This window comes from Cryptomeria japonica, chromosome 1, assembly GCF_030272615.1.
Source record: "Cryptomeria japonica chromosome 1, Sugi_1.0, whole genome shotgun sequence".
Lineage (NCBI taxonomy): Eukaryota > Viridiplantae > Streptophyta > Pinopsida > Cupressales > Cupressaceae > Cryptomeria > Cryptomeria japonica.
This window is the reverse complement of record NC_081405.1, coordinates 248,101,848-248,117,501: the sequence shown is the minus strand read 5'-3', so window position 1 is coordinate 248,117,501 and position 15,654 is coordinate 248,101,848. Positions and strand designations below refer to the sequence as shown.

The 15,654-nt window shown below is 34.3% G+C and overlaps 1 long non-coding RNA gene across 5 annotated transcripts; it reads right to left on the bottom strand.

Annotated features, from left to right (window-relative positions):
* Nucleotides 1–450: 450 nt before the first annotated feature.
* LOC131079772 (uncharacterized) lies at nucleotides 451–6,467 on the bottom strand. Of its 5 annotated transcripts, none has more exons than XR_009371786.1 (3): nucleotides 6,239–6,467; nucleotides 1,539–4,532; nucleotides 451–944 (listed from the first exon to the last, which is right to left on the bottom strand). It is a non-coding gene; the product is annotated as an uncharacterized LOC131079772 (long non-coding RNA). The 5 variants fall into 5 exon arrangements; XR_009371785.1 differs by having other exon boundaries at nucleotides 1,539–3,599; XR_009371784.1 differs by having other exon boundaries at nucleotides 1,539–1,762; nucleotides 6,239–6,455.
* Nucleotides 6,468–15,654: the final 9,187 nt, after the last annotated feature.

Genomic DNA, 15,654 nt, shown 5'->3' with positions numbered 1-15,654 from the left:
ACTTCAAACAAAACCAGTACAATCATAACTGAATGATATATGCCACAAAAACTTCAAATAAAACCCATTACCTCAATGACAAATACACCATTAAAATTAGAAACAAAATCCATACAATCATAATGTACAAAAGTAATTATGTCACTAAACACGATACCCATTTAAGCATGCATAGGAGTTTGATGCAAAGCACTCATGATTAAAGCCATGCAACTCATACCATATAAAATATATAATTTTAGTGAAAATAAAATACTCTTTATTTTTTATATTTTCATTAATCATACTTAAATATATATACAATTGCTTAATTAACAAAAGATAAATTATTTTAATTAACTTTGAAAACATAAATTTAATTAGCATAAAAATTTAATTTAATTAACTTTAAAAACACATTAAAAAAAGTAGCAGAAAAAAACACCTCTTGAAGGATTTCCTTGGCCATCCTTAAAGAGTTTATGGAGGGTTCCTACCCCTCCTTAAAATGAAAAACTTTTTATTAATTATAATTGTTAAGTTTATTTACAAGTTCTTCAAATTTTTATCACTACACAACCATTTCCAATTAAGCAAGCTATTGAAATCTTTAAAATTATAGCATTCTTTGACTTCTTTTTTGTATTATTTCTTCCAATCCAAAATAAAGCTGCACAGTGCTCATTTCACACCGAACATTAATAAAAAAACTTTAGCATCAAAATCATGAAATAATTTGTACATTTACTAGCCATCTATGAGACAGTAGGGAGCTAAAGTTTGAATGACCTAAAGGAAATAGAGCACTATTCTAGCAGTCTTGAGCCCTTCTCTATTGGTTAGCAAAAACATTAAATTCTCTGGAATAAGAAGTTTGAATTCTTGAATGTACCTTAGCAATCGAATTTATAGCTCATTGTTGAAAAGCATAACTCCTCCAACCCATGTTAAAAGAAATAAACCTTCTACAAATCAATAGACATTATGTATACATTAGAATCTTCATCAAGGAATACAAATTAAAATAACAAAAATATTAATGAAACATCATTAAAATTTGTGTGTTATTGCCAAGTTTCAGACTAACTGCGGACCTCACATTAACTGTTTATGAAATTTTGTAATTTTTGAGTTAGATCATCTGTTATTGCTTAGTTTCAAGTCTTTTCTAATTTACAGCCTCTGCTTCGTATCAGTATGAAGGAGCTGCAAGGGAAGGAATTGAGGCCCAAGCATTTGGGATACACACTCCCCATACCCCAGGTTAAACTTTTACTTACATCTATTTATCTGTATCTGTATCTGTTGAAGATGATCTAATTATAGATAAACAACACCTTGTATAAATTGAAATTAAGTTAATATTCACAGACATCAAAAGATGGCATTAACCATGGAGGCAACTAAACTGCAATCAGAATAAACTGGGCAAATATGTTAAGACATATATAGAGCTCATATATGTGGGTTGATACGAGAACATCTATTGCAGTCTAATACCTAGATCTAGTAATGCCCAACAAATAACTGATGAAAATTTCTATAAAATTGTGTCTTACTTTGATATTTTCCATGTGAAAAGCAGGATTGATGATTCTTCTGTGCTGAGCCCATTTCTCACCTTTCAAGTCCAGTAACTCTTCACCTTCCAATTTCTTGAGAGCATTATTGGCCTCAATTTTCTCATAATCATCAGACCTCACAGAGAGTATCTCTTGCACCAGCTGGGGGATCTACAATATTTGTTCCTGCAACAGGTCCAAACCAAAGCAAGAATGTGCTCCTTGTAATGCAAAATCACACCCCAAGAAAAAAAAAGTTAGTATGATGGAGATCAACCCATTAGATTTCAGAGTTAGAAATTTAAACACTATTCGTTCGACAGGCATCAGATATATTTTGGCCTTTCTTCACCCTGTGATGAGTCCTTACAGAACCACTTGTGTCGGCAAGATGTTACTGGTAGGACTACTGAAGGTGGTTAGCCCTCAGTAGTCTGCCCATAGAAGTAATTCCCTGCTCATACATTAAAGAACAATTCATGCCTCACTAGATTGGAGTTCTAGATAGTTTATCTAAAACAACAATAGGATTTACAACCAAAATGTATGGTTTAAATGGGTTGTTAAAGAAGCAATCTATTCTTATAACCCCAAAGAGACCAGTAGCTCAATAGTTAAGAACCCAAGCATGCTAATGGGAGGTCCTAGAGGAGATTCCTAGTCTAACAATCAGTGTTTCTTAAAAAAGGAGGAGAAAAAACTGTTACAAGAATAACAATAGAGAAAAAAAACAATGATAGCAAGACTGCACCATAGATTTTGGTCCACTGATGATAGAATGAGAAAACTATCGCATAGGATTAGAACTGGCCTGCTGCATCATCTTCATCATCTATTTAGCATTTCCAAGGAAGAGCTTGTATGGAGACTGAAAATGCATCTGTATTTTTCTAGGCCCCCACCGTACACGTTGGAGAAGTACTGATCCATAATTTTATTCAATATTAATTCTAATTATCGTCATGGCATAACTGCATTCTCTGTATTGGAACTGAAACTCAGATCCAATGCAGAGAATAATGAATAGCATTCATTATAGTTTACTGAGATTGAGAGCTTCTGTACTGGTGTGTATGTGGTAGGTGGCTCTTGTAGAATTCCCACTGGATTCTCATATTTGGTACAGCCTCTGCTTCACAACAGGATGGAGGAGTTGCAAGGGAAGGAGGAAGAGGCCCAAGCATTTGGGATAAGTACTCCCACACCCCAGATTAACTTTTACCTTTCTATACATCTATTTATCTACATCGTCCATTTCTATCGATTGAATTTCCCTCATGCAATTCATTTTAATAGCTTAATAAAAAAAAGCAACAATCTCTGAATGACCTTAAAAATTTAACACTAAGTTTAATGATCGATTGGAATTGATGTATAGATTTAATTTAGCAGTGTAAATGGGATACTCCTTCCCCTCAATGTTCTTGCTTTCGTCATATAGCGGTTTAATGTAATTGTGTTTTGTTTTCTTATCACTTTTCTGTAAATATGTGAATATAGGCTAAGGCCTTGAGGTAAATGAGTCAAAAACTTTAAAAAGGGACAGTACGATAGTATAAATGTATAAAGCAGAAACCAGAAATGCAAATAATATAAATGTAAGTGAGGCAAACTTACCTGAGTTTGCAAAATCTGCAAGAGAAAATACGTAATCTGCAGGTTGAAGAAGTTGTTTGTGGAAGGCACATCTATTTGTTGTTGTAAGTCTAGTTTGTCATAAAAAAATCAACCAATTCATGAAATCTATAAATTAGAAAGGAAAAGAATGCCTGAAATGACTATGAGCTGGAAAATGGCTTGTTGTTGACAAGAGTAGATCGCAGGAAAATGGCTTGTTGTTGACAAGAGTAGATCGCAGGGGCTGCTTGGAGGAAGGCACATCTATTTGTTGTTCTAAGTCTAGTTTATCATAAAAATCAACCAGTTCATTAAATCCAAAAATTAGAAAGGAAAAGAATACCTGAACTGACTATGAGCTGGAAAATGGCATGTTGTTGACAAGACTAGATTGCAGAAGAGGCTGCTTGGTGGAAAGCACATCTACTTGATTTTCTAAGCCTAGTTCATCATAAAAATTAATCAGTCCATAAATTAGAAAGGACAAGAATGACTGTACTAACTATTGAGCTGGAAAATGGCCTGTTGTTGACAAGAGTAGATTGCAGAGCCTAGTTGGTGGAAGGTACATCTACTTGTTTTTTTTAAGCCTAGTTTTGTCATTAAAATTAACCAGTTTACTAAATCCATAAATTAGAAAGGAAAGAATGCCTGTACTGACTATTGAGCTGCAAAATTACCTGTGGTTGACAAATGTAGATTGCAAAGCCTAGTTGGTGGAGGGCACATCTACTTGCTTTTCTAAGCCTAGTTTGTTAAAAAATTAACCAATTTACTAAATCCATAAATTAGAAAGGAAAAGAATGCTTGTAATGACTATTAAGCTGGAAAATGGCTCGTGGTTGACAAGAGTAGATTGCAGAGCCAAATTGGTGGAAGGCACATCTACTTGTTTTTTTAAGCCTAGTTTGTCATAAAAATTAACCAGTTTAATATATTCATAAATTAGAAAGGAAAATAATGCTTGTACTGACTGTTGTGCTGCAAAATGGCTTCTGGTTGACAAGAGTGGATAGCAGAGCCTATTTCTTGGAAGGCACATCTACTTGTTTTTTTAAGCCTAGTTCATCATAAAAATTAACCAGTTTACTAAATCCATAAATTAGAAAGGAAAAGAATGCTTGTACTAACTATTGAGCTGCAAAATGGCCTGTGGTTGACAAGAGTAGATTGCAAAGCCTACTTGGTAGAAGGCACATCTACTTGTTTTTTCAGCCTAGTTTGTCATAAAAAGTAGCCAGTTTATTAAATCCGTAAAATTAGAAAGGAAAAGAATGCTTATACTGACTATTGAGTTGCAAAATGGCTTGTGGTTGACAACAATAGAATGCAGAGCCTACTTGGTGGAAGACACGTCTTCTTGTTTTTTAAAACCTGGTTTGTCATAAAAATTAACTAATTAACTAAATCCATAAATTACAAAGGAAAAGAATACTTATACTGACCATTGAGCTGCAAAATGGCCTGTGGTTGACAATAGTAAATTGCAAAGCTTAGTTGGTGGAAGACACATCTACAGTTGTTTTATAAGCCTAGATTTTCATAAAAATTAAGTTTTAACCATTCACTAAATCCATAAATTACAAAGAAAAGAATGCTTGTACTGACTATTGAGCTGCAAAATAGCATGTGGTTGACAAGAGAAGATTGCATAGCCTGCTTGGTGGAAGACACATCTACTTATTTTTCTAAGTCTAGTTTGTCATGAGAATTAACCAGTTTACTAGATCCATAAATTAAAAAGAAAAAGAATGTTGTATAGTATTATACTGACTATTGAGATGGAAAGTGGCCCTGTGGCTGTCAAGACTAGATTGCAAAACCTGCCTGGTGGAAGGCACATCTGATTGTTTTTCTAAGCCTGGTGTGTCACAAAAATTAATCAGTTTACTAATTCCATAAATTAGAGAGGCATTCTAAAAATGGCCCTGTGGTTTTCTAAGCCTGGTTTGTTATTAAAATTAATAAGTTTACTAAATCCATAAATTAGAGAGGCATCCTAAATATGGCCCTGTGGTTGGCAAGACTAGATTGCAGAGCCTACCATGTACTTGTTTTTCTAAACCTAGTTTGTCAATTAGAAAGGAAACAAATGCCTGTACTGACTATCAAACTAGAAAATAGCCCGTGGTTGACAAGAGTAGATTGTAGAACCTGCTTGGTGGAAGGCACTTCTACTTGCTTTTCTAAACTTATTATAGAGAATATGTAAGCATCCATATGACGGTGACACATTATGGTTCTTTTGGGTGTCAAGGGACCTTCTGTTAGTTCACAGATATTATTGTCTTTTCTTGGTTGTTTGACAGAGATCGACCACATGGTGGCTTGCTAATTCTTGTTTATTGAGAAGAAAAGCGTGTGTGTACAAATAAGTCCCCACAAAACTGCACATGATACAATTAGAGGAAGCCTATGACAAAGCCCTAGAAGTAGACCTAACAGCAGGGCATCCTAATTAAGATAACATTGTTTTTGGTTGATTTCCCTACACAAACAAAGCATTTGACAATCTTGTTCAACTGGCAAAATAAAGCCATCTTTTATTACTTTTTATGGCGTCTGCAATCACGATGAACTAACAAAGAACACTAATCCACACATTAGGGCTATTTTTCTAGTTGTTTGACAGAGATAGACCTCATGGTGGCTTGCTAATTCTTTTTTATTATGAAGAAAAGCATGTGTACAAATAAGTCCCCTCAAAACTGAACACGATACAATTAGAGGAAGCCTGTGACAAAGCCCTAGAAGTACACCTTACAGAAGGGCACCCTAAGTAGATAACATTGTTTTGGTTGATTTCAGAGCATTTAACAATCTTGTTCGACTGACAAAATAAAGCACTCTTTTATTACTTTTTATGGCGTCTGCAAACCATCAAAAACTAACAAAGCACACTACTACAATTAAAGATTCAAACAAAGAAATGCAGAGATGAAAATCCACACAAATAAATTACAAAGAGAGTCCTAATCCACATGAAAAAAGTAAATGACACAATCAGTAGTACAAATGCAATGCTTATTGTAAAGAATTTGACTAGAAAAATACAATACAATACCCATTAAAAAACATACCCATGCCAAACAGGTGCTGGAAAATGCATAAACTCCACTTGTTCCTCATTTCATACTTCTCATACAAATCCTTGCGCAGTTCTTCCGCAAATATGAAAAACAACAAATGCAAAATGAACAACAATTAATGCTTTAATGCTTTAATGCTTTAACCGTTTGGTACTGCTTTTTTCCTTTAAAAAAACATTTCCGTTGAAAGGAGCGCAGTTCAAACGGCTAGAAGATTGTCTCCGACATTTACATTAAGCTTGGACGATTTTTGCAGATTTATGTTCCAATCCTTTATGGTTTTCATTTCAATTGATACATAATAAATATTTTTATTATTGATTGATAATGTGCACTACAATAACATACTGAATTTAACATTCATTATATACATTTAAAAAATTTAAGTTATATTGATTAAGTTATATACACCAAATCTAGATTTCTTTATCCTAGGTCATTTATGTAATGCGGGAGAAATCTTGTATGATTTCAATCTAAATGAAAATTAATATCATTAACTCCCTCCATTTTTCTATTAACCATTCTACAGTTGATAACTTTTTACATGTTTGTACAACAATTCATTGTCAAAGTACTATTTAAAGAGATTACTTAAGCATCTAAATACATCATGGAATCATTTGATTGTCACACAATTGTTTATGATTTTAACACTAGAAGGAACATTTAATTTAAGAACATTTTGTTTTGGAGCATTAAAAGTAACAACACCTACGATATTAGTATTATAATCTAAGATATTATTGTAATATCCTTAAGAGTATATTTCTACAGGATTTAATGTCAATCAACACAATGTCCATATTTATTACAAGATCAAATCTAATACGATAATATTATTCTCAAAAGAATATGCAGAAATGGATGAGAATGTCATCTAAATGCTAAAAAATAACACAAAACCACAACCCAACTACTCTTTATTAATTTCAATAGTGATGTTAACTTGAACGAATTTAGCTTTAACATATTTGTTGGAATGACTAAAATTATTATTATTATCGAAAGAAATGTCACAAACTAACATCATTAGATGCTTAAGGAGCCACCACGTTCTTACAAACCCTAGGTACAAAGTGAGCCTCCTAAAACTAAGAGAAACATGTGTTGCAGAAATTGTCAAATATTAGGTAATCAAACTTGAAGCATAATCCCTATGTGCAATTGCTCAATGCTAGAGAAGGGCTTTCATCCACATCTAATTTTAGTAATCGAGGTGTTTCCATCCTTTAATTTTTTAATAACAAATGAAAATGATGTATAATCTATTTGAGGGAATAATTCCATAAAATGTGGATGTCATCACTACTCTTTAGCTTAGCTTAAATAAGCACTAGAGTGACCTTCTTGTTGGTATTTGTTATCATTGATGACTTGGTGTTGTCATTGATGTCAACCATCAACTTGTGTATTGTGTTGTGATTGTCAGATTTGTTGGCATTTCAATAGAAGGAGATTGTTGATATAACTGACAATGGATGATAACTATCTTTATAACATTATTTTGTCATTGATATCAAGAAATTGATTTTCTAATTCAATATGATGTTGTCATATCTTAAGAAGTATGTTTTGATGAGTATTAAGTGGTCGGTAAGTGACACAGAAAGAATGTGATGAATAAGGGGAGAAATAAGTTATTCAATGGGCAACTATTACCGAGTTAGACAATGATGAGATCATGATATTTAGATTGTTTTGATATCCTGCATATGTTGTTGATTGTAAGGTTAATACTATACTATGTCACCGAGCAAAGAACCCAGTCGGTAAACCCTAAGGAACCTAGTCGGTAAACCCTAAGGTTATCGATATCGGTTAATGAAGGTGGAATGTATACGGAGTAAAGTTTAGCATTTACCGAGTTGCAACCGAGTTATGATAGATCACATTGGATGGATAAAAGCATTATTTAATGAAGGATGTTGATGAGCTGGAGATGTATAAATGATCGGTATGCCGCGCATGAAGTTTGTTAAGGATCTACAGCAATGGAAAATCACGAGGAAGATCTACAACGCAAATTGAACTGCAGTAACCTTGTGCAAGTTCCAAGAAAGGAATGTAAGTCCCAAGGTGAGGTAAAACGTTTTCAAATCAAAGGATACATTGAACCTAGTAAAGATTGAAGATCTGATGGCTAAGATTGATCATGGGAAATGTGATCAAGGAGATTCAGTGGTTAGCAAATTGTTTATAAATAAGAAATTGTTGATGAACAATGTATGCGGGCAAGTGTAAGCACAGGGATGCTACATAGTGATTACCGAGCACAGAAGCTTGAAGACCTGTTTGAATAACAGAGTAGGGAGCCCAACAGAGGGACAAGATAAGTCCTATATTGTTTTGAGCAAAATAGAATCTGCTTTAGCATTTTAGATGTGAAGTTGCAGATATATTTTTATTATTGTTATTTTGTAAGTGACATAAAATCTCTTAACCGAGTGGACTTAACAGTCTTATTTGTAAACCCTCTAGCAAGGTATCATTCTAAATGAGTGTTTGAAATCCTTTGACAAGGTCACTTCTAACAAAGTGAAGATCCTAACAGATCTGAGGGAAATCCCTTAACTGGGTCACATCTAGCAATGTGTTTGTAATCTTTAACAGGATTTGCTTTTAACCGAGCATAGTCTAGAAGAGTATATTTCTTAGTGGGTCCAAAATCCCACAGTGGTTTTTCCCTATTTGGGTTTCCACGTTAAATCTGGTGTTATATGTGTTATGATGATTATGTGTTTATGAGTTTGCATGTTTAGTAGTTTTTGGTTATGTTGTTGAAGTTTAAGTTACTGAGGTTGAATCTGTTGATTTTATGAAAGATTAAGTTTGTATGATTCACCCCCCCCCCCCTCTCATCTTGTTAACTATTGGCATCAGAACTTTACAATTGGTATCAGAGCTTTGGACTCCGAAAGAAAAAATTTAAAGGTACTTGAGGCAAAGATCCGAAGATGTATAAAAGGGATGCATCAAAGCTGAACAAGTCAAGTTTCTCCACATGGTAGAAAAGAATGAAGCTGCACCTATCAGGAATTGGAGAATATGCAACATATTATCCAGAGAATGATTACATTGCACCGAGCACCAACCCGATGACCTTGGAAGAGATAAAGGCAAAGCAAGAACATATTCAAGCTATGATTGAAATAACATCAGCATTGATCGACTCAAAGTTTAATGACCTAGAAGGCTGTAATGATGCAAAAGCAAAGTGGACCAAGCTCATATCTGTATATGGCGGTGATGAACATGTCCAAAGATAAAAAGTAGATAGTCTAAGAGGACAACTTGAATCCATGAGAATGAATGAAGGTGAGAACATAACCCAATACAGTACAAGGTTAAAGGAGGTTGTCAATCAAATTAAAGGAGCAGGAGGAACTATTTAAGAAAAGGATGTAACAAGTAAGTTGTTGAGAACACTTCTACCTACTTATACCATTCGAGTCTCTGCAATCAATGAATTGAGGTCTGTACCTAACATGCCAATTTCTTTGGATGCTACTATTGGTAAGCTACATGCATTTGAGTTAAGTAATTTTGATAACAGTGGGTCTTCGGTAAATAAAGCAGAATCTGCATTCAGTTCTTTTCATATTGGTGAATCTGATGATTACAATGATAGAATAAGTAAGTACTCTGAAGGGAATCACAGTGGAGCAAGTGAAAGATTTTGCAAGAACATGGAAAAAGTGCACAAACTGTACGAGGAAATCAAGAAGCAAGAAAAGTTTGAAGCATTATTAGCCAGAAGGTTACCGAGAGGAAAAGGTAAGTATAAATGAAGCTACCTTTAAAATGTTTCAATTGTGATAAAATAGGACATATGGCTTCTAACTGTCCTGACAAAGAATCTAGTGAAAAGAGAGAATACTGAGATAACAGGCAGAAATACAACCAATACAGAGGACACCGAGACTTCAGAAGGAGAGACAGAAAGACATGCCTAGTAGCTGATGAGGAATCCAATGATGATAAATCTAATGAAACTTATACTGAGGAAGTTGTTTATGTGGCTATTAAAGATGGATCAGATGAAGAAAGGTATGAAGAAAAAGCCCTATTATCTCACATAAATAATAATGATTCTTGGATCATAGAAAATGGATGCTCACATCATATGACAGGTGATAAACACAAGTTTGTTAAATTAGAAGACTATGATGGAGGCTATGTAAGATTTGGTAATGATGCACCATGTCCGGTGAAAGGTAAAGGATCTATAACACTTCTTGACAATGCTAAATGTGATGACATATACTGGGTTGAAGGTTTGAAATACAATTTGTTGAGTGTAGCACAGCTAAACAATATAGGATACCGAATAGAATTTCAGAAAGGAATTGTCAAAGTTCATGACAAGCATGGAAAGTTAACTGCTACTGGAACACAAACAAAAGGTAATACATTTCATCTTGACTCAACTTAGAACAAGTGTCTTTATGCTAAGATAGATGATACCTGGTTATGGCATAAAAGGTTTTGTCATGTAAATTTTGATAATCTGATCAAAATAAGCAAGAAGCACCGAGTAAGAGGTCTACCAAGCTTAGAAAAACCTGAGAATGCTATATATCGAGGATGCAAGATAGGTAAGATGAAAAGATCAAGCTTTACAAGTAAGTCCTACACTTCTAAAGAAATTTTAGACCTAGTACACACTGATCTTTGTGGTCCCATGAAAGTTCAAAGTTATTATGGTGATAAATATTTCATATTATTTGTGGATGATTACTCAAGGATGATGTCAATTATGTTTTTAAGAGAAAAATCGGAAGCTTTTCAAATGTTCAAATGGTACAAGGCAAGAGTTGAAAATGAAACATGAAGACAACTGAAATGTCTTAGATCTGATAGAGGAGGAGAGTTCACTTCTGATGAATTTAACTTATTCTGCAATGATCATGGTATAAAAAGGCAAGTATCTGCACTGAGAACACCTCAACAAAATGGGATAGCTGAGAGAAGAAACAGATCAATTGTGGATTGTGCTAGAACCCTGATGATAGAAAAAAGGGTACCTCAAACATTTTGGAGAGAAGCAATCAGTATTACAATTTACACCCTGAACCGAGTTCAACTGAAGAATGGAACTATGAAGACACCATATGAGATCTGGTATGACAAGAAACCTAATGTAAGTTATTTTAAAATCTTTGGAAGTAGATGCTATGTTCACAAAGATGTCAGAAATGGAAAGTTTGATCAAAAAAGTGAGGAAAGAACATTTCTTGGTTATTCTTCTAGAAGTAAAGCATTTAAATGTTTGATCAAATCATCTAATAAAATAGTGGAAAGTGCAAATGTGAAAATTGCTGAATTTGCAGAAAGAAATGATGAAGGAAATTCCAAAGAACCAGAAGATTATGATGAATTTGTTTATGCTCAACCGAGAAGTCCTACCAAGAAAGTTGCTGAAGAAAATGAAGATAATGTCTAGTTACCAAGTGATGAAGAAGATCATACAAAACCTACCAAGCCTATATTAGCCAAATATGTCAGAAGACATCATGCATCAAGTCAGATTATAGGAGATAAGGATGATCCAGTAATGACAAGGAACAAACTGAGACAGAACACATGTCTGATATCTGAATTTGAACTGAGAATAGTAAAAGAGGCATTAACAGTGAAGATTGGGTAAATGCTATGACAGAAGAGATTGATCAAATCAAGAAGAATGACACATGGACACTGATCCCAAGACCGAAGGACAAAAATGTAATCGGTACTAAGTGGATTTTCAGAAACAAGCTAAATGAAAAAGGTGAGGTCATTTGCAACAAAGCAAGACTAGTTTGCAAAGGTTATGCTCAAGAAGAAGGAATAGATTATGGTGAGACCTTTGAACTGGTGGCTAGACTTGAGGGAGTAAGAACATTGTTGGCATATGCTGCTTTCAAAAATTTCAAGGTATATCAAATGGATGTTAAATCTGCATTTTTGAATGGTATACTAGAAGAAGAAGTTTATATTGAACAGCCTGAAAGATTTGTTGAAGACAAGAGTAAAGATCAGGTATGTAAACTAAACAAAGTTTTATAGGGTCCAAAACAAGCACCTAGAGTGTGGTATGAGAGACTGCACTCTTATTTGATCAAGATTGGTTTTATAAGAACAAGTGAAAACAACAACATGTACATGAAGAGTGATGAGGACAATGGAATACTAATCTCAGCCATATTTGTTGATGATATTATTTTTTGTGGTAATGACTCCTTATGCAAAAACTTTGGAAATGAAATGTGCAAAGAATTTGAGATGTCATTAATTGGTGAGATAAAGTATTTTATAGGTTTACAAATACTGCAAATGAAAGATGAGATTTTCATTACTCAATCCAAGTACATAAAGGAAATCTTGAAGAAATTTGGAATGGAGGATTCTAAACCAGTAAGCACTCCTATGACTACTAACTGTAAACTATCAAAGAATGATGAATCTGCATCTGTTGATGAGACACTTTACCGATCTATGATTGGGAAGTTGCAATATGTTGTGCATAGTAGACCGGATATATCACATGCAGTAGGTATTGTTGCAAGATTTTCTGTAGATCCCAAGGAAACCCATATGACAACAATCAAGAGAATTTTTAGATACCTGAGAGGCACTCAAGATTATGGCTTAGTATATGAAAAGAGGAATGATTTTGATTTAAAAGTTTATACTGATGTTGATTGGGCAGGCAACATTAATGACAGGAAAATCACAAGTGGTGGAGCTTTGTTTTTAGGAGAAAGACTAGTAAGTTGACTTAGCAAGAAACAAGGATGTATCTCACAGTCAACAGCAAAAGCTGAATATGTTGCTGCAGCATTGAATTGCACAAATATAGCATGGATCAAGCAACTATTGGAAGGTATAAATGAGAAAGTTACCGAGCCAGTAACTATATTCTGTGATAATACTAGTGCCATTAACATTTCAAAGAATCCGGTAATGCACTCTAAGACAAAACATATCTCTACAAAGTATCATTATCTCAGAGAAGAAAGTTGTGCTAGAATATATCAGTTCAAAGGAGCAATTAGCAGACATCTTCACAAAGCCACTGCCAAGGGACACTTTTGAGTATCTCAGAAGCAAGCTAGGGGTCCTACCCCTATCTTCTACTCACTGACAGAGTTCGATGAAAGCATCAATTCAATGAATCTATAGAATATCATGTGTGGATTGATGCTGCTTTACACTTTAGGAGGTTTCCTAAAGTTGTGCAGGAAATAGTGGATAGAGACAAGTTGCTCTAACCGAGACTGAGATGATACACAGCAAGGCAAATCACTTCACAGAGGAAGAAATCATGATTTAGTTCTTTTACTTTTTGGCATTGTTGTCAAAGGGGGAGAAGACTAAATGGTAAAATCCTAAATGAAGAAGATAACTGAAGACTAATGACAGGGGGAGAAGACTTAATACAAGTCAACGACTCAGAAGCCTAATGAAAAAGGGAGAAGACTTCAGACGATTTTTAATAGCTCAAGGATAATAAGAGAAGTCTAACAACAATCTGAATCCAAATCAATTTGAATATCTTGTTGGTATTACCAATTAAATTGTTGGTTTTGCCATCAATGCCAAAGGGGGAGATTGTTGGCATTTCAATAGAAGGAGATTGTTGATATAACTGACAATGGATGATAACTATCTTTATAACATTATTTTGTCATTGATGTCAAGAAATTGATTTTCTGATTTAGTATGATGTTGCCATATCTTAAGAAGTATGTTTTGATGAGTATTAAGTGGTCGGTAAGTGACACAGAAAGAATGTGATGAATAAGGGGAGAAATAAGTTATTCAATGGGCAACTATTACCGAGTTAGACAATGATGAGATCATGATGTTTAGATTGTTTTGATATCCTACATATGTTGTTGATTGTAAGGTTAATACTGTACTATGTCACCGAGCAAAGAACCTAGTCGGTAAACCCTAAGGAACCTAGTCGGTATACCCTAAGGTTATCGATATTGGTTAATGAAGGCAAAATGTATACCGAGTAAAGTTTAGTATTTACCGAGTTGCAACTGAGTTATGACAGATCGCATTGGATGGTAAAAGCATTATTTAATGAAGGATGCTGATGAGCTGGAGATGTATAAATGATTGGTATGCCGCGCATGAAGTTTGTTAAGGATCTACGGCAATGGAAAATCACAAGGAAGATCTACAATGCAGATTGAACTGCAACAACCTTGTGCAAGTTCCAAGAAAGGAATGCAAGTCCCAAGGTGAGGTAAAACATTTTCAGATCGAAGGATACATTGAACCTAGTAAAGATTGAAGATCTGATGGCTAAGATTAATCATGGGAAATGTGATCAAGGAGATTCAGTGGTTAGCAAATTGTTTATAAATAAGAAATTGTTGATGAACAATGTATGCGGGCAAGTGTAAGCACAGGGATGCTACAAAGTGACTACCGAGCACATAAGCTTGAAGACCTGTTTGAATAACAGAGTAGGGAGCCCAACAGAGGGACAAGATAAGTCCTATATTGTTTTGAGCAAAATAGAATCTGCTTTAGCATTTTAGATATGAAGTTGCAGATATATTTTTATTACTGTTATTTTATAAGTGATAGAAAATCTCTTAACCGAGTGGACTTAACAGTCTTATTTGTAAACCCTCTAGCAAGGTAACATTCTAAATGAGTGTTTGAAATCCTTTGACAAGGTCACTTCTAACAAAGTGAAGATCCTAACAGATCTGAGGGAAATCCCTTAACCGGGTCACATCTAGCAATGTGTTTGTAATCTTTAACAGGATTTGCTTTTAACTGAGCATACTCTAGAAGAGTATTTCTTAGTGGGTCCAAAATCCCACAGTGGTTTTTCCCTATTTGGGTTTCCACGTTAAATATGGTATTATATGTGTTATGATGATTATGTGTTTATGAGTTTGCATGTTTAGCAGTTTTTGGTTATGTTGCTGAAGTTTAAGTTACCGAGGTTGAATCTGTTGATTTTATGAAAGATTAAGTTTGTATGATTCACCCCCCCCCCTCTCATCTTGTTAACTATTGGCATCAGAACTTTACAAGATTGTGGAGAGATTATTGACTAAGTGTTTAGGATGATATTGGAGATTGTTGTTAGTACAATTATGATATTGTTTATTGGTGTCAACCCTTTAGTGATGGATATGTTGTTGATGTATTTTGTTGTGTCTATTGGTGTTGTCAATTGTTTATTGTTGGTATTTGTTGCCATTTTTGTCGCATGGTTCAATTGTGTGCATAGCTATGGTGGAGACAACTGATTATTATAATTGATGACTAGATGTTGTTATTGATGTTATGTTGATGATGGAAGTGCATATTGTTGATATGGTGTAGATTGGTATCTTAGATACTAATAAGGTGATTATTGATTCATATGAATGTGTAGATGGTTGATG